Genomic DNA, 18,378 nt, shown 5'->3' with positions numbered 1-18,378 from the left:
GTTGAGATGTTTTTAACCTGTTGTTAAACTATTGTATAATTGTTACAAATAAATTAATACATAGAGTATAGCTATAGGATATAGTATAACACATAGTTATTTGCATGCTGCTCACAAAGCTAAGTGCTGGCTGTGTAACTGGAGAATAAAAGTAGTGATTTGCTCATATAGATCTGGTGAAAAGAACTGTTTTTTCTGATACATTTATTTTGCTACTGGAATAGCAGACAAGGTGCAAATTTAGACTTTCATTTATTTATTTATTTAATAAAGCACCGAAATAAAGGTGAAGTATTACAAGACAGTGTAGAATTTGGTGCTCTCAATTTGCAAATGAGTTAGGACTTCTAGAAGATCCCCACTCCCAAGGTGTGTGATCTTCTGAGGCAGATTTTCTCTTCAAACGACTCCCCGCCTAAGCTGTGGAGATCTCTGGCTTTGCATGACGTATGTGACATACCAGATATCTTGAAAATGAAAAAAAATAAAGTAACTAGACACGTTTGTTTTCCATAGACGTGGGAATTAGATTGATATTGGCCTTTGTCAGAGGACAGGGAGACAGGAACGTGATTTTTGTGTCCCTTGTTGGCTCAGGGGACAATTTTGACCTCCTGACAGTCAATCCCGAGCACTGGTAGGGTGCAGATTAGCAAAAGCTGATTGGCACCAAGCACCAGCCCTTCCCATGTTTGTAGACGTGAACACTTACAGCTAATAAGCTTATAATAATTTCTGCTTAAGCATAGGTGGTGAAAGTAGTAAAGAAAAAAAGGTAAGGAGCTTAAATACGGAGAAGGTATGGGGCAAACTGTGGTGAAACATGTGCTGTGTGTGGTAATCACCTTCACACGGGGGTTTCTGTTCATCCATCGGTGAGCACATCGAGGACATCAGACCTCGATGCAGATATTCCTGTTTACACGTCAGCTGTAGGGGAATCGGAGACTGAACTCCACCGAGAAGCATTATTTATGTCTCCATTAAAATATTTTTGCAGTCGGGCATAAGTGTCAAGGCTTTTGACGGCTTCTTGTAAATCCCGTGCCAGAATTTTTTGATGACACATATGCACACTTTGTTTTACTGTCTGAAGAATGCCATTTCTACAAAAGACTATGTTTCATATGGTCTTCTGAATTATTTCATATTTTGAAAGCTTAAAAAATTCTATTCCCTAAACCAGATTGCCTTGCTGTGGATTATTTGATTGGAAAATAGCACATTGCCTCCCTCTCTACTTTGCATTTGTTACCTAAATAAAGTAAATTCAGCTTGGACAGGCTTGGGAAGAAGAGAGGGATTTAAAGTGATTCCCCTTTAATTAATCCCAGGAAAATTCTGGCAAATCTGTCTTTTCTTAGTGCATGCTGTACGTCTTTTAACTCCATTTCATTCTGATTGCATAGACAAAAAATAGTTGGGTTTTTTTTGCAACGATACTTTGGTTTGTCAATAGCCAGGTTTTGGTTTACCTCATTTTAGCACACGCAGAATAAGGACTGTGTGTGGTTTGTGATTTATTTTTTTTCTTTTTAAAAACATGTTTTCTGTAAAGGAAGCATTCCAGTGGTGGCATTAGTTAAATCTAGCTTTGAAGTGCTGACCTTTTATGAAATAGTGTTTTACTACCAATTGTTACATGCCAGTGGTGATAACAGGGGTGGTAATTTCCACCCCCCTCCCCCCCCCCCTCGTAAAATATAAATCTTTGGTTTGTTTAAACATCATGTTATTTGAAAAGAGTAAGCACCCTCTGCGGCCGATTGTTGTATGTTCTTTCTTTGGGGAAAAAGAAAAAGAAACAAACACAAGCAAAACAAAGAAACAACCCAAGGCTTATTTCTTTGTTATCTTTCTTGGCTAACACATAGGGACCTTGGGTCCTACTACTGCTGCACTTCAGAGGGCAGCTGAACAGATAATTTAGGCATGGTATATGCTTCTAAGTCCTCAGCGATCTGAGACAACATAAGAATTCCATCCTTAAAAGTAAAGAACATTCTGACCTTACTCCAAGAAAGCATTTACACATAATCGTTACAGTTAAGGACATGAATGGAGCCTTGGACTTAACGTTAGGTAAGACAGTTCAGAGAATTGCAAGATTAAGTCTTTAATCCAAAGCATTATTGCTGTGGTGTTAACTAACACATAAACTGTCTCCCCACAGTGGTACATTCTCCTAAATATTCTCATAGTTATGTATCAATTTGGGCTTGCAAGTAGACAGTTTTCTATATGAAGCTTTTTGCACTTTTTTGCTTTTTAAAGTATTTTTTGAAAGTTGAAGTATGAACACCAGGAAAACCACCACTTTTTAGCTCCTGAAAACATGAAAGAGTCGAATTTTTAAAGTGCCTCAGTTCTGGTTTACATAATTTAAGTCCTTGTAGTGTATTTTCTTCTGGTAAAGTTGCTGCAAGTAGAATAGGTCTTTCTAAAATGAATCATTTTCTGGTTGGACTGTTCACAAGGTATCAAAAAATCAGTATCAGAAAATAATCTGTTGAAGTACCTCTCTGTACAATGCATATAGTACATTATATACTATACTGTATTCATAGGGTACTACAACTCCTACTGATTTCTTCACGTTCAAGCTGGTGTCTGATATGGTCTCCAAGAGAAAGCTGTGTTGATCCCTCTTCAGCAGATCCAGACAGCTCTGCCTGTGGAGCCAATGCCCCTTCCCAGAGTGTTCGCACAAGGGGGTTCTAGTGCATTTCCGTAGTGTCCCAGTACCACATTCCTAGAGTTAGTATTTTTTTTTTCAACTTTTTCGCCATGAATACGTTTAGACTTCTGTATTTGTTCAAAGAGCTAACATCCATCGTGCTTTCTCACGGGTATTGCTGAAGGCGATATCTGGCTGTTTTCATAGTGTCGTTGTAAGTTGCAACCTGGGTAAAAAGGCAGCGTGCCTGGTATTACCCACTTAAATACACCTGACTTACTGACTGACCTTGAATAGGTCATTTTATTTCTCTGTTCATCCTGAGATCTATAAACTGCAGATAATAAAACATATATCCACCTTTGCAAAAGCTTTTTGAAATCCATGAGTAAAAGGTATCCCATAAGGTCAAAATATGAATTATTTATTGCTACACGACATGCACAGCATGCAGACTGTAGGGTTATAGAAATCCTGTCTGTTCCTTTTTCCCCTGAGAATAGAAGTCATACCTTCAGAGCTCTACTTAGAGAAGAAGTATTCATCGTATGAAATCTAATATAATCTTTATGAGTATGCGATAATATTGAAACTTTGGTGTGTCCAAGGAATAGGTTTCTAGTGTTAATATCCAGCTTCTGCTGACAAGTGTAAAGGCAGTTTTCAAAATAATATGCATTTTAAAAATAAAAAATCAATATGAGAAGATTAGAAAGAATAGTCAGAGGTGGGGGGAAGACTGGGTTTTAAAGTAAGGAAATTAGAATTTCATGACATCAAAATTTTTGTAGAGGTACTACAGGGTAACAGATCACTTGACTTCCAGGTGATTACTAATACTCGTTAGCCATTATCCATTTCCTAGTATTTGAAATGCCAGCAGTATGCTCTGAAATAAAATGGTTTTTCTTCTAATATTTTTTCTAGAGTTCGTTTTAGGCCCTACTTGTCCTGAAAGTATAGAAGGAGAAAAAAAGTTGTGTTCTCTGCCTACTATTTATATTATTTATTTTAATAATTTAAGTATGTGTTATTCAAGATAAGCTATATATATATATATGTAGATATAGATATAAAACATATGGAAAGCAAGAATAGGCATGTTGCAAGCCAGTTAGGGGTTTACACTTCAATGTTAACATCTTCAACTGTACTTGGAAATCAGTAGCCAACTAGAACAGATTTTGAAGAATTGGTATACAGGTTCCTGCTGAGATATGCTACTTTAATAACTGGATTTCTCTATATCAGTTTTGGCCTCTGAAAGAGTTTAAGAAATGGTCTTCAGAAGAGCACACTTAAATGATCTAGCACTGAGATTCATGATATTAGCATAAACCGAAAGCGCTTGGCCTTTAATCCAAGTCCAAATATTAGGTCAGAATTGTATCCAGTTAAATCTAGAAGAGCCTTTAACTATTTGGGTTAGGCCCAGACTTTCTAATACTGACAATAGAGGCAAGAGAGTTCTTGCACAGATTTTAAAACTCCCCTGGGGATAGCAGACTGCTGGATAACTTTGGTTCTCTGCTGCCCTATTGGATGAGGTGCAGTTTTACACCTGAAGTTGTGTCCAGTTGGAAAGATTAGGGAGATGTTACTAGAAAGAAAATTGTGATGGAGAAGGGAAGCAGTGCTATGCCCCAGAAAAAGATTTTTGAGAAAATTTTTCGAAGGAAAACTACTTCTGCGTGTCTTAATACAGTTGATTCAGAAGCCTGTACTTTTAGGCCATAATAAATCGTCTGGTTAAAAGGAGCCATCTGCTTGGAAATATTTCCCTTCATGTTGCCCTCCATCTTGGTTCTCTTCCATTATGCTTTAGGCATTGTTTTGCTTGTTCTTTGTATTTATTTGATACTTTCATCTAGCCTTCTTCACAGCTATAGGACTTTGCTAGTCTGATTTTTCTTATCTGCCCACCGCTCTGACTCTGACAGTGGCTGAGGTACTGCAGGCTATATATTAATAAAGGTAATTAATCTATATAGATTTACATATAGCATAGATATTAAGTGAGTGTGATATATTAAAGATTGCAGGGATCCTGTGTCATGGAGGCTTCTTAGAGTATGTAAAACCTGAATGGGTACTTTATCACTTCCTCTTCTTTCTCCTTATACTTCTCAGTAATCTCCATTGCAAATACATTGTTGGCGTCAGTGTTACGTAGGGGTATACCTGGCTCAATATTCTCTCTGCTGTTTTTTTCCCTTCGTATTATGAAATGTTTAAACTCATAAGATAATATTGCCACCACAGAAGTTTTGGTTTGGTTTTTGTTTTGTTTTTTTTTTTTTAAACTCTGCTTTAGTAGAGAAGAACAACATTGCGGCCAGGAGCTGTAATCTCATATTCCCTGGTTTTCTAAAATTGAGGCATTTTAGTTGAGCCCGTTCCTGAATTCCCAACACATCACCCATTACTCCCACTGGGGGCTCTCCCTTGTTGCTCCTCTCAAAAAGTATTCTCGCGTATGTTCCTCCTCAGTGCCAACTAGTATATGCCTATATATAGTATGTACAGCTAGCATTCAGAATTGTGTTAAATACAAAGTCTCCTCTCCAGACAGCAGATAATTTAAGAAAATGCATCTCTCTTGGCTAATAGGGACATACATTTGCCATTCTTTATTGGCTTCTTTCCATGTTTTTTTAAAATTACTTTGGATATTTTTGGCTACTGATCTGTAAGGGCTTGCATTTCTGGACGTTCATCACATATTCCCGTGTGAGATTAAAAAATGAAAAAGTTTGGGTTTTTTTTTCCAAAGGCCTTTCAAGAAAAAAAAAATCCTTCAGCTGCCCCCTAATACCTTAACTTTCTTTCAAAAGCAACATCAGCAAACACATGCAGTGTCAAACATGCTTATCAAGAGAATCACTCCAGTTTGAGAGCAGAACACCTTTTAATATTCATTAGTGGCCTTAGTTAAATTATATTGTATCTACCTGTTAGGCTGTTTTCTGGGAGAATAAATGACTGTCCCTGAACCATGGCTCTGCTGAGCTAAGTTTGAAGCAATTTCCAAAGTCTAAGTGGCTATCAGTGTCTGTGTAGATGTTCCAAAACAACAGCATCCCAAACCCTCAACTCCCTCATATGCAATAAAGAGAAAATCAACCTTCCAGTGTCCAGGACCCTACATGGCCTTATCAGTCAAAATTAGCACCACAGCATCATCTGTCAATCAGTTAATAAAAATGCATGTCATAGAACAAAGCCACAAGATGGTCTTGAAATGTTGCCTAAGGCTGGCTGGATTGCCCTTGGACAACACTAGTTGGCCCTACACTTGGTGTTGAAGGTGGCCCCATGGGGCATCCTGCTTCTCAGGTGGAGGCGTAGTTTGGAAGCACAGAGCGCGTCAGTCCTCTCTCACGATTGCTTTGTTTGTCTGCTGGCTTGTGGTTGAATTTCTGACTTTTGAAAGCCATATATGACTTTACGTCCAGATTATTTCACAGATCATCTCTGTCTTCTTTTGCCATACCGCTGTTAAAACTGCCCGCAGAATGTTCTCTGTGAAGCCTTTTCGTCTTGATGTGTTGCATGCCCTGCCTACTTTCTCTGTAGTTTTGGGAAAGAATTGCACAGGAGAAAGGACAGTTAATTTCAGGCACTTGGCTAATCTCTTCTCAGGATACCCTCTTCACTCAAGGTAAATGGCTTGTACAATGTTATTTATTATTACATTATTAACTTGAAGCTTAGAAGATGTGTATTCTTAAGAACCTTGGGACAGGCAATTTGTAAAAATCTGAATAACTCATAGATCTCATATTAAGGGTGATTTGCTAAGGGTTTTAAAAAAATAGTCCTGTGAACTATGAAGTACAGCAGTTTCAAGATGAGAGAGTCATGACAACCATGTGTTTGAAAGATAAAGATGGGAGTCTCTTTGCCAAAAGCAAAGCAATTAAATAGCCATGTATTCTTCCAAACTTGACTTTTCTCCCCGTTTAACTGACCTTTTATCATCTTGTGCTTCAGTACAATGTGCTCAAGCCCAGTCTGTGAGAAAATGAAACACGCCGTCCGTATTGTTGATATTTTTGTTAGAGTAGAGTAAGGTAACGTTTTTGAGATTGCATTTGTGGAAAATCTAAAATGTGTAAACATGGTAGGGGCAGCTAATTTTACATTGAGGGAAGATCTGTCAGCCCTGCTATTTGCAGTTGGTACCAGTTGTAATGCATCTGCCATCTATTTTCAACGGTTGCATCTGACTTTAACTTTTCGTATTGATGTACAATATAACATCAATATGTCTGTGTGTGGAGTTCTCAGGATGGGACAGGATTTGCCATATGTTCTAAATATTTTGGCTTTAAACGATTGAGCTGTGTGCTGTGTCCGAGCCATTCCCATCAGTCATACATACACACCTACTTCGCAGTTAATTTTAGGGAAAACCTAGAACAAACTGAAGCTGAAAAATAGATTAGATTTCTGGTTTGTAATTGTTTGTTGAGTTTTCTCTAAGAGTTAGCAGTAAACCCAAGTCCTGACATGTTTCCTCTCTTATCATAGACTTAAATATTCGATGCTAACCACACTGGGGGTTATTTGAAAGTGTAGCTTTTCTGCTCAGAACTAGGTCTCTGTTAGAATTTTACATCTCGTTTCTACTGCAAATAATTACATGCATACCTAAATTTTGCTCGTTCTTTATTTAGAAGAAATGAGTATTGTCTTCCACGTTTTAGAGCTGCCATTTGTTATTACTGGCACTGGTAGCAAACCTGCACATTTGTCAGACGAGAAGCGAACAAGTCTGGTTTCTCTTGAACACATAACTGTCATTGTTTTAAATTTTCCTTAAATCCAGTGTTGGCTGTTGTGTTAACACAAAGTGGGTTTTTTTATCTTTTACCCTTACCAAGAAAAATTGAAAGTTCTTGAGTTTTCACAATACTTCAGTTAAATCTCAATTTTGTTGCATCACCCTCATTATAAAAAGGAGCACAGACCAATTGTCCTAAAGTCGGTTTTTATTTCAGATCTGAGTATTTAATTATTTTATTGTAAATCCAATGAATTCCAGCTGCTGCTACTTTTCCTTTCACTTTTGTTTTACTTGGTAGGCTGCAGTCTCTGGCTCTTGGTTTTCTCATCGGGTGGTGTTATCTCTGACAGCCCTACTGCAAACTACAAGTTTTGCAGGAGCATTTGTGCTTGGGCTCAGTTAAACAGGGGTGGTTTTTTTTTCATTATTCTGCCCGATGCCGATAGAAATTATCACCAGAACACTTTAAAACTCTTAATAGAAAAGCTAACTTTCTTTAGTTTCACTTCTCTACGTTGTATCTTCCACTGATATTCTGGATGTTTAATAATACCACAATTTGGGCCGTGACCCTGCTTTCCTGTCCACTAATTTCCTAATGGTTAAGGCAAGAGGTCAGTCTCAGTGTTTACTGTTCATCACTGTTTACTGTTCAGCATTTACACTGACTTAGTGCTGTTTGATGTGTTTGTAAGATTTGGCTAGAGTGGATGATGCAGCATTAAATTACCTTATTATTTATTCTCAAAGTCGTAAAGAGCAACTGTCCTTGCGTTCCGGTTTCTCCCACATGAAGCTAGTTGTAATCTGTAGTGTCTCCCTTCTTCAGGGAGATCTCTTGGACGGATGTGAAAGCCTAGAATTTCAGGGTCTGCAAGATGCAATCTTGTGTGTGTGTTTCCTCCTCGCTGCTTACGGGAACTGGCTTTTCAAATGCAGGGCAATGTCTGCAAGCCACTAGCAGTTAGAAGACGACTACTGAACATAGACGAGACATGAGACTTTTACGATTTAATGGGAAATGTTAACTTTTCTATTCAGAGAGAGGTCTAGGTGCGGAGACCCTCGTATTCATCACCAGGTATGGTAGAGTAATTTGCTGTATCCTGAACTAAAAGTAGAGGTCCCACTTGCATTAAACACAACAGCAACTTTCCGTTTCAAGGAAAACCACAGGCAATGTATCAAATCTTGCTGAGTTCACACAGCGTTGCTGTTATGGCCAGATGGAGTGTTACACTGTGCTGCCGTGCCTGGTTATCAGAGACCATGAAATTTTACCAAATGATTTCTTTCTTAATCCTCTACCTTGATTGAGTCATATGATGTCATTTAGAAATATATTTGTTTCTATCTGAGACTACATGAAAGAAAAGCTATCTTATCCTGGCATGATTTTGTTCCAATATTAATAAGAAACCTTTTCTAGTCTGACTTCTGTCTAATTTAAACTTTCATCTAATTTAAATCTCAGCCATTGAATCTTGCTAGCTGTTGGTCTGCAGGTTTCAGGAACCTTTTATTATCAAAAGTCTTTTCCCGTATGAGTATTTCTGTTCTGGGATGAGGTGAAATAAAGAGTTTGAGCTGATTTTAAGAACATATTCACTGAAAGGCACGTTCTGTAGAGCTACAAGTCATTTCTTTAAAAAAAAAATAATCCTGGACTCCTCAAAATTTAGCTACATTCTGTTAAAAACGGTGGTAGCACTAGATGTTATTACATTTTTGTAATGTATTGTGTTAATACAACATTTATTTCTATGCTGTAGTATTTCCATTCTGGTTCTGGTTTTCTCTGCTTGCTCAACTTCCTGTGCTGGGTTCCTCTCGTGCTGTCAGTGCGGATGAAAGCAACCGGCTGTCTTGAACTTGTCTCTCTGTGGGTTGAGGCCCATCTCCACCAGAGAGCACCTCGTGGTGTATAACCCACAGAGAGCACCGGCAAGCACCCCAAGACAGAGACTTTGAGCAGGGGATCTGACCCTTTTTTGAGTTTGCAAGAGGAGAAAGAGCTGAGCCAGGAGCTGGCAATTTACAGATCGCACTGAAAGATTCCCTTTTTCTTCTCTCATTTTCCTTCTTAGTTAAATGTAAGGGAGTGAAGCAGTAGAGATTTGGCCTTGTTGAATCTCATAGAATGGGCCAAGGCCAGTGGTATGAGATTCAACAAGGCCAAGTGCTGGGTCCTGCACTTGGCTCACAACAACCCCATGCAACACCACAGACATGGGGAAGAGTGGATGGAAAGCGGCCTAAGGGAAAAGGACCTGGGGGTGTTGGTGCCAGCTGAATATGAGCCAGCAGTGTGCCCAGGTGGCCCAGGAGGCCAACAGCATCCTGGCCTGTATCAGGAATAGTGTGGTTAGCAGGACTAGGGAAGTGATTGTCCCTCTGTACTGGGCACTGGTGAGGCCTCACCTCGAGTACTGTGTTCAGTTTTGAGCCCCTCGCTACAAGAAAGACACTGAAGTGCTGGAGCGTGTTGAGAGAAGGGCAATGTGAGGGGTCTAGAGAATAAGTCTTATGAGGAGCTGATGGGGGAGCTGGGTTTGTTTAGCCTGGAAAAAAGGAGGTAGAGGGGAGACTTTATCGCTCTCTACAGCTACCTGAAAGGAGGTTGTAGCGAGGTGGGGGTTGGTCTCTTCTCCCAAGTAACAGGCGATAGGACAAGAGGAAACAGGCTCAAGTTATGCCAGGGGAGGTTCAGACTGGATATTAGGAAAAATTCCTTCACCGAAAGGGCTATCAAACATTGGAACAGGCTGCCCAGGGTAGTCACCCAAGTGGTTGAGTCACCACCCCTGGAGGTATTTAAAAGATGGGTGGACGTGGTTTAGTGATGGTTTTGGCAGTGTTATGTTGATGGTTGGACTTGATGATCTTAAAGGTCCCTTCCAATCCAGATGATTCTATGATTTTATTTTTTTTAAAAAAGAAAATAAACAAATCCTAACCAACCATTACTTAAAAATCTCAGTTAACTGTAGTCATCAAATTTGTACTAAAAAAAAAAAAAAAGAGCACAATTGTCAATGGACATGCCCATACAGAACTTAATTGCTATATATAGCACACACCGCAGTATTGAATTCTGCAGTTAGATATTGCAGAAACTTGCACACAGAATACTTTGAGTGGCTGGGTGCGTGCTTATGAAGCTATGAGAGCCTTGGTAAGCTGTGTTCAAGAAGCATGAAGATTTTCATACTATGAAGAGAAGTCAACAGTAATATCTGAGAAGCTGAGAGAGAAGGGAGTGTCTTTTCATTGCCCCCATATGGACAGAAGTTGCAAGGTACTTAGCACTGTAGTTATATGTGCTGCTAATACAGAGACTGACTGAGAAATGCCAAGTGCTCCGAATTCCACTGGAAGTACATTTGATACGATTCTTGTGTCCCTCAAGAGGAGATGCAAAGGTCAGAAAAACTAGATTTACTTACAGTATCCTATTTATTTTTCCTCAGCTGGTAAAAGGAAAAAGAAAAATCTATTTAGTTCTCAAGTAGCGGTGGATTAGGAGTTCCTGAACTGGTAAAATGTTGGTATCATTGACATGTAAGTCAACAGGCTTTCAGTTCTGACTTGAAAACCCTAACGTTTTTGTTAGCGTTCAGGTAGAGGAATTTAAGAAATTGACGTAATATGTGAAATCTGTATGCTTGCTTCTGCATTTATTAAAATGTAACAACATGAAAAATTATTGCGCTGTCTGTGCCTGACCTGAGCGGTGATATGCTTATTGCGCTTCCTGGAAATCAGTCCTAGTAGTTTCTGCTGCTTGTTCTCTGTGCCAGTGCGAGCTCTGCCTTTCCAGTCTTTCTCACAAGTGGTACTTAGTGCTGCCTGGTCAGTTTTCCTAAAAGTCAGTGGCCTCTTGCCTGGAATAAAGCCTGACGACTCAGCTTTGTAATCTTTCAAACACATTTGAAGTGCCTTACTATTCTGCAGGGTAAACAAGGGCCTTCTCTATAGCTGGCAATTATGGTACCCCTTTTGGGTACTCCAAACTGAGAGGATTGAAGGGATTATGAAGGTGGAATTGCATACTCCTGAATATGGGATAGAGGGTGAGAGAAAGGACTAAAAAATTATGGTTTGGGGCTAAAAAGACTGAAAAGCTGTTTTGGGATTGCTTTACCAGTCCTTGCGTGAGGTGGGGCTATGATAGGAGGGCAAACAACGCCGGAGTGTGTCATGGCATGTCCTCGTCTCTGCCCAATTCACTCTTTCTTAAGAGAAAATAAAGGAAGAAAAAGAAAATACAAACTCAAGAGAACTGTGAAATGCATGCAATGAAAGCAGTTTTCTGTTCATCAATTTCAGTTATTTGACTGTGTTAAAACATTAATTGTAAATGTTTTAGTGAAAGTACGCCTTCTCTGTGTCTACTGCAAAGCCACCTGTGGCTGGGCAAACAAAATGATGTATTAATGGAATAGATTCTGGGAGAAAACTCAGATGAACCTCTTCTGCTGTGTAAGATGTTTGTCCTATGCCAATATGAAAAAATCTGTAGTGCCAGAATTAGTTCTAAAGGTCACCTCCTCATCTCCAAATTATGTATATGATTCCTGTGAAACTCTATTTAAAAGGAAGCAACAATTCTGTCGTTTCCATTGGAAGCAGGTATTCACTGCCTGATAAAACCAAAAAGCCATTCCTCCTTTGCAGTCGTGTGTTTCCTTATTTATATTCAGACCTACTTTCTAACAGGAATATTTTTTCACTCATTTCTTTTTTCCCTTTTTGTCTAGAATCGGTCTGTGCACTGCAGTGGTATGTTCCCTCTCTTCCGTTCACTTTATCTGTACTCTGTTTTTCACTAAGCAGTCTTTTTATCAACGTCTGTATACTTTCCCTCATTCTGGTCTTCAATTCATATTTTATTGCTACAATGACCCTTTTCTGTTACCTCCTTTTTCTTTATACATAATTCCTTCCTTGATGCTATGTTTATTGTGTTTGTGCTCACCACATTGTGTTGTCTTTGAATTTCTCATCTTACGATTCCTGTAAATATCAGTGGTACGGTTCTAGCTATGGTATTTGACTGTATGCTCCCATTTTTTATGTTTTGCTTATATTTGTACTTCACAAGTAAAGTATTTTGTGTGTGTGTTCTTGTGAAAGCTCATTTTCCTTCTGGTGCTTGTCTATTAATATATTTTCTTGAATATCAGAGATGCTCTCTGTAATCTGCACAGTTTTTCCCACATTTGTATCATTTTCCAATTTAACCAGTATGCTTGATGCACCTTCCTTCAGTGAAGGAGTTAATATGGAAAATGCAAATGGCAATTTGTTTTAATAAAAGAAAGTTAAGATCACAAAGCAGTTTTTATTCTATTGGGCTTAGAGTTTTATGTAGCTCTGAATAACGTTCATTTTGCTTACCCTATATAGTGTGGCTCTTGGAGATGGAAGGACATACTTAGAAAGAACTGGCAAAAAAATTTACTCAACTTAGTGTATATGTTTTTGTGTTTTTCTTCTGAATATAGTGTGTTATATAGTCTCCTTACAGAACCAGATCGTTTCCTCCTGTATTTGGATTATCTCTAAAGTGTGGAAAAGGGAAGGGTAGAAAAAAGGATTCATGCTGCTGCAGAAAGAACCCCATTCCTGTTCCGTTTCCAGCTCCTCTGCCACAGAAAGGTCGGGCCTCAGCTGCGATGGTAGCCTTGGAGCCGGGATCCCCCAGAGCCTTGGGCAGGGACACTTCCCTCAGTCAGGCTGTCCCCAGGGAGAGGAGTAAACAGAAAAGGTGACAGGGCAACACTGGCAAAGATGGTGTGTGCCAAAGATGGATAGCCAGTGTTTCCTCACAATTTCCACCTTATTTTCCTATAAGTACAACCCCAGCCTCTAACACTAACCATTTCAGTTTCTGCAGAAACCGTAAGTTTATGATCAAGGAGAATCATCTGGTGTAGTGGGAAAGATGGAAGTAGAAGGAGAAAAGGAGGTAATTCTGTTTCCCAATTCAGATTGGAAAAGAGGAGGTACAAAGCTGCAAAAGTTGTTTTGCGGGCTTGAAAAGTACTTTAAGATGCTTCCTCCACAGCTTTCCTAAAAACAGTTTGCGAACCCATACGCTGAAATGTCAGGTGAAAGGCTACGCTGGTCCATGCCCTCCTGCGTTGCCCAGTGGTCTCAGGGATGGACGGACCTGGGGCGGGGGGCAATAAATCTGACGACTTTATGCTGTATGCCAAGGTAAGAGGGGACCGGTGTGCCAGTGCAGAAGAGGAAAGGTTTCAGTCTGTGAAATATTTCAGTGAAGGTAGGACAGAACAGCGTGGTTGCGTATATACTTTGCTTTTTTACAAGTAGGAAACCTTCTGAACAGCGAGGTGCAAACCCGCCCAGGGCTTGGCACTCTTTGTCAGGAGGGATGGGAACTCTGAAGCTGAAGCTTAGGTAGGTTTCCCCACGGGGCAGCATATTTAAAAAGTGCTTAAGATGTTTGTCAGGGTACTGAGTTAAAGCAAGATAAATGAAATTACTTAAAAAAAAAACAGAAAAGAAAGAAAAAGGGAAGCACTCACACTGGAGGTTGTAAGGCTAATCATTTGTTGTTCATGCTTTCTTGTATTTGCGGGGTAGTTGGGTGCTGGGAGGGGTTGAACCATAGGATGTTGCTGAGAGAAGAGTGTTGCAGCAGAACTAAAATTACAGGCAAGAAATTTAAAGTACTCTAGGGGAAAAAGAGTAATTCTAGCATGCCAGATATTCAGTGTTAAGCATGCTTAATATTCAGTTTAGTCTCATATGACATGTTTATGACCAGTGTGTGTGCCCCAACGAAGGCACTGCCTAAAAATGTGTTTGTTAATTAGTTTTGGTGCAAGAAGTAGAGAGGGCGCACGTATTCCTCTTCTCCACCGACTGCACAATTTGCTTTTCGATAGAGGAAGACGCAAAACGATTTCAAGTGTGCCGGGTTGGGGTTTCTCTTGGAGTTGTACCCTTAAAATCAGCCGACGGGAGGGAGGGGAGTTGCTCCGTCTATTATCATCAAGCTCTGCTAATGTAGCCCGGGCGCCACGTGACTGCAGAAAAGGCTATTATCTCAATGAAAAGGAAACTGCTTTTTAGAGCAGCAACAGAACAGAAGCAGGAGGAATTTTCGAGTACTCCACCATGCTGGATTGTCAAAGGGGGGATCTCTCTGATCAGCAGTTAGGGAAGGATTAGCGTGGCCAGTTTGTCAGCTGTCATTAGAAGCAGATGACAGAGATGATAAGCTGCTGTGTGCGCACGTCCTCACTCAGCATGTGCTTTGGTTTACATCAAGACATAACACTGGTTTGGGATAATGGAGAGCTGATATTTTTAAGGCTGTAAATTTACTGGCAATTGTCTCCTTTTTTTTTTGTTTTGTTTTTTTTCTTTTTTTTTTTCCCTCCCCCTGGCCCGTCCTGTTTTTAATAAAAAGCCAGTGTGATGGATGGGGAATTTATCTACATCTTGATCTGAAGACGCAGAAAAACTAGTGCGATCTGCCTTCAACTGCAAAGGCTGGAAGACGACAAGGTGTGTGATTCTGAAGTGCCGTGACTTCATTGTTAGCGCTCCCTTTTTCCATGTATGTGTGCTCCCGTGTGTGCATCGTAGATGTCTGGATGTTGGGGGCGGGGGGGGGGGGGGGGGAGATGAGGAGGGTGTCTGCTTGGGGGAGTGGAAGGAAGAGCTAATTTCTTTTTGAGCAAGAGAGTTTAAAGATTATATTTCTAAATAACAAATACAAAGAAATAATGTAAATTTGATTCTCTAGTTTCTCTCCCCCCCCCTTAATGGCTACAGGTGTACTTGTGGTTGCCTGTGACAGTTTTATGGGTTTATGAGGCTAAATATATCTCAAGTCAGTGCACAGGAAATATTTTTGTAAGCAAGTTTTCTGGCATCCAGAATAATATACAAACCCATCTATATTTTCCCACTGCCAAGAGGAGGTGGAGCCTGAGAGTATCTTTTTCATTGCAGTAATTACCATTCACTGTTCAGTAATTTCTATGCACATGAAAAAGTACAGAGTAAGTCAGATTGAGACATTTTTGCAATAAAGCTTTCTCTTTCTGGACCAAGAGCTTAAGAAGACAAAACACACTGAAACATTTGTTGTTGTTATATAGCTTTCCCTGTTCTCTAATCTTAATAGTTTTCTTTACAAGTATGCGATCCCGTAAACAGAATGACATTCAGTTAATCTTCAGACCTCATATTTATCTCATGGTTGTGCGTGCTGATGTCATTAAATATCTTGGCACTATTTAACTTTCTGTTAACCTTGGGAGGGCAACATTTAGTATTGCAGATTAATTAAAAAATAATATCCCCTGGAAAAGGTTATAGATGGTTACTGGTAGTAAGTGAAGACAGTAGGCTGCCTCCCCTGCTCGGGAAGTTCTTGCAAGCTTGTTGGCTTTATTTTCCTGTCGTACGCAGCATTAAGACGCCCAGCATTGCTCTTTACCTCACAGCAGTAATACTAATCCTGGACCACGAAAAAAAAAAAAGATGAGGTGTTTCAGTTTGTGTGGGTGTTGTTGATCGTCACTTCTCTAGACAAAGTTAAGGGCAGGGTTGCAAAGATGCATGTAACCGGTCATTACTGCAGTGCAGGGGCAGTTTGCTGAAAGTGTGTTTTCCCGGATTCATATTGAAATACTGGTGGTGACTATCATGCTTAGAATCCGTTTAATAATTAACTAAATGCATACAGGAAATGCCTTAGTTTATTTTATTTAGGCCTTTGAAAAACTCATGCTACTTTGAGATAGGAGGAGGGAAGGAAAATATTATTGTTTTTCGAATTAGTGTAGTATGTGTTTGAAGAGACTTTATTTCATACTGTGAGGGCAGAGCCAGAAACATAAACAAGTTAGTGCTATTTATTTGCTTGTTCTCTTTTGTCTCTGTTTGATTATTTTAATAGCAGTATACCTACATTTTGATACAGAGGCCTGGGGCAGGCAGTGCCGTCGAGTAGAGGCTTGAGAGCCCGTCACGTTCGCGGCACCAAATGTCGAAGCCGCAAGAACAATGAAACTTCCTCTCTGCTTCTTGTGTTTTCTTCCTTTATTTCATTACGGAAGATCTAACAAGATAGTGGGGGCCGAGTAGTGCTTACTGAAATGTTGGCACCTCTGTTTTGTAGAAAAATAGATTTTTGCTGCTTGTACAGTCATTTTGATGTGCCTGATGCCTTTTGGAACATATTAAGGGGGGAAATTTGAACAAAATCAACCTTTTGTGTAAACTGTGCTCTTCAGGTGGCTCCGTGTTCTTACAGAACTCAACTTGCGGTGTTTTCTTTCATAAGCAATTTCATACAGAAGTATAGCATGTAGCATATATAAAACTTCAAGCACTGTCTTTGACCAGAGTAATTTTGTTTGCCCGCTGTTAAAAATTCTGTGTGCAACTGTAGTCAATGAGGTTACACTGATAATGTTCAAATGGTGTTGCTCTCTTTTTTCTTTTTTTTTTTTTTCTTTTTTGTTATCATCTCTGTAAGGTAAATTTATTGTACAAGGAAGAAGGGGAACATGACTGCATCGTAAAATACACCGTGTTGTAAGGAAAAAAACCCTTCTTGGAAAGTCTGAGCTTGAAGAGTACTTTGAAATACTTAATTTGACTCCAAAGTTCTTAGCACGGTATTTAATAACAAGTGTCATTAGGATGTCAACTGGCTGGTTAGATTTTGCAGTGCTATTTTATTTACTTACATAGACTAGTAACAGGGAAAAAAATGAGGAAGGGTGTGAAAATAACCTTGATTCTCAGAATCTAGTTTATTAATAAATGGAATAAATTTGTTAGCGCACTACTATAGAATAGCCCCATAATGTAATAAGAAAGCTGAGTTAAGGACTGAGGACTGGATCTACAAGCCAAGCTGTCTGAGCTGAGTGAACGAGAAGACTGTAAGTTGATAATGACTGTACCTGCGAGGAAACCCTGATGGAGTCGTCTTACTGCCTCCCTTCCTCCTCAGCTTTTCTTACTTGCTTGCGGTCAGCTGTGGCATGCCTAGAATTGTATGCCTGAATTGGACTAAAAATTATTATTAGCAGGTAAACCTTTAGTCTCTGAAGGCGAGGGGTAGGATTTGAAAGCCTGTGTCTTTCAAGAAGTGGGCTGCTCTCAATAGCCGGGAGTCTGTGCCTGATCCTGCAGGTAGTTTCCTTGGTAGCCGGAGTTGTACAGTGAGGGATTGTCCAGCTGGGATTTGAGGATGCAAAGCATAAGGAAGATTGCAGGAATTCGATGAAAATCCTAAACGAAGAATCAAACCAAATGTTTAAGATAAATGCACTTAATGTGTAGTGTATGTTATACCTGAATCTCCTCTTTGCTGTTCCCATTTCATTTTCTCCTGTGCGTGCTGTCCCCAGACTTCATCAAGATACTGTAGTGCTCTGATTTTCCATTCCTGATAGCACAGGCTGTTGTGATTGAGCAACCATCGAACCCAAGATTCATGTGAAGTAACCACTGCTAGAACTGCATGGTAATAAAATTATCTTTGTTGCTTTTCCTGAAGTTTTTCCAGGTGTTCAGTCTAACTAGTTTTAAATGTGTTATTTTTTACTCTGGGACAGTGTATTGCAGTCTTCTGGTCAGCTCCTTCTATGAATGTAGCGGGTGTTTCTTCCCCTCTTTAGTAATTATGTTTCATTATATTCCAAAATTAAAATTACTTGGAATATAAGCTAATTCTTTCTTAGCATTTGGGATTCTTCTTTACCATAAAGCGTTTCATTATTAACGCAAACTAATTTCAGTTTATTTTTACAAAGAAAATAAAACGGCTGATAATGAACCTTCAGCTTTAATAGTAGATTCCTTGGGCTGCAGCATACAAACATAGTTGTGTCAGGCCCATGGAGTGATTTAT

At 39.5% G+C, this 18,378-nt stretch overlaps 1 protein-coding gene across 6 annotated transcripts in view; it reads left to right on the top strand.

Annotated features, from left to right (window-relative positions):
• Positions 1 to 18,378, top strand: part of NCOA2 (nuclear receptor coactivator 2) — a 195,777-nt gene that overhangs the window by 86,248 nt on the left and 91,151 nt on the right. The window contains exon 4 of one of the 6 annotated variants that reach the window (XM_063327035.1): positions 14,911 to 15,008. The exons of the other annotated variants lie outside the window; for them this stretch is intronic. The gene's annotated coding sequence lies outside the window, so the exon portion shown is untranslated. The remainder of the gene's footprint in view (positions 1 to 14,910; positions 15,009 to 18,378) is intronic. 6 annotated transcript variants of the gene reach the window in all.

Source organism: Chroicocephalus ridibundus, chromosome 2, assembly GCF_963924245.1.
Source record: "Chroicocephalus ridibundus chromosome 2, bChrRid1.1, whole genome shotgun sequence".
NCBI classification, from domain to species: Eukaryota; Metazoa; Chordata; class Aves; order Charadriiformes; family Laridae; genus Chroicocephalus; species Chroicocephalus ridibundus.
This window is presented reverse-complemented; position numbering and strand designations above follow the sequence as displayed.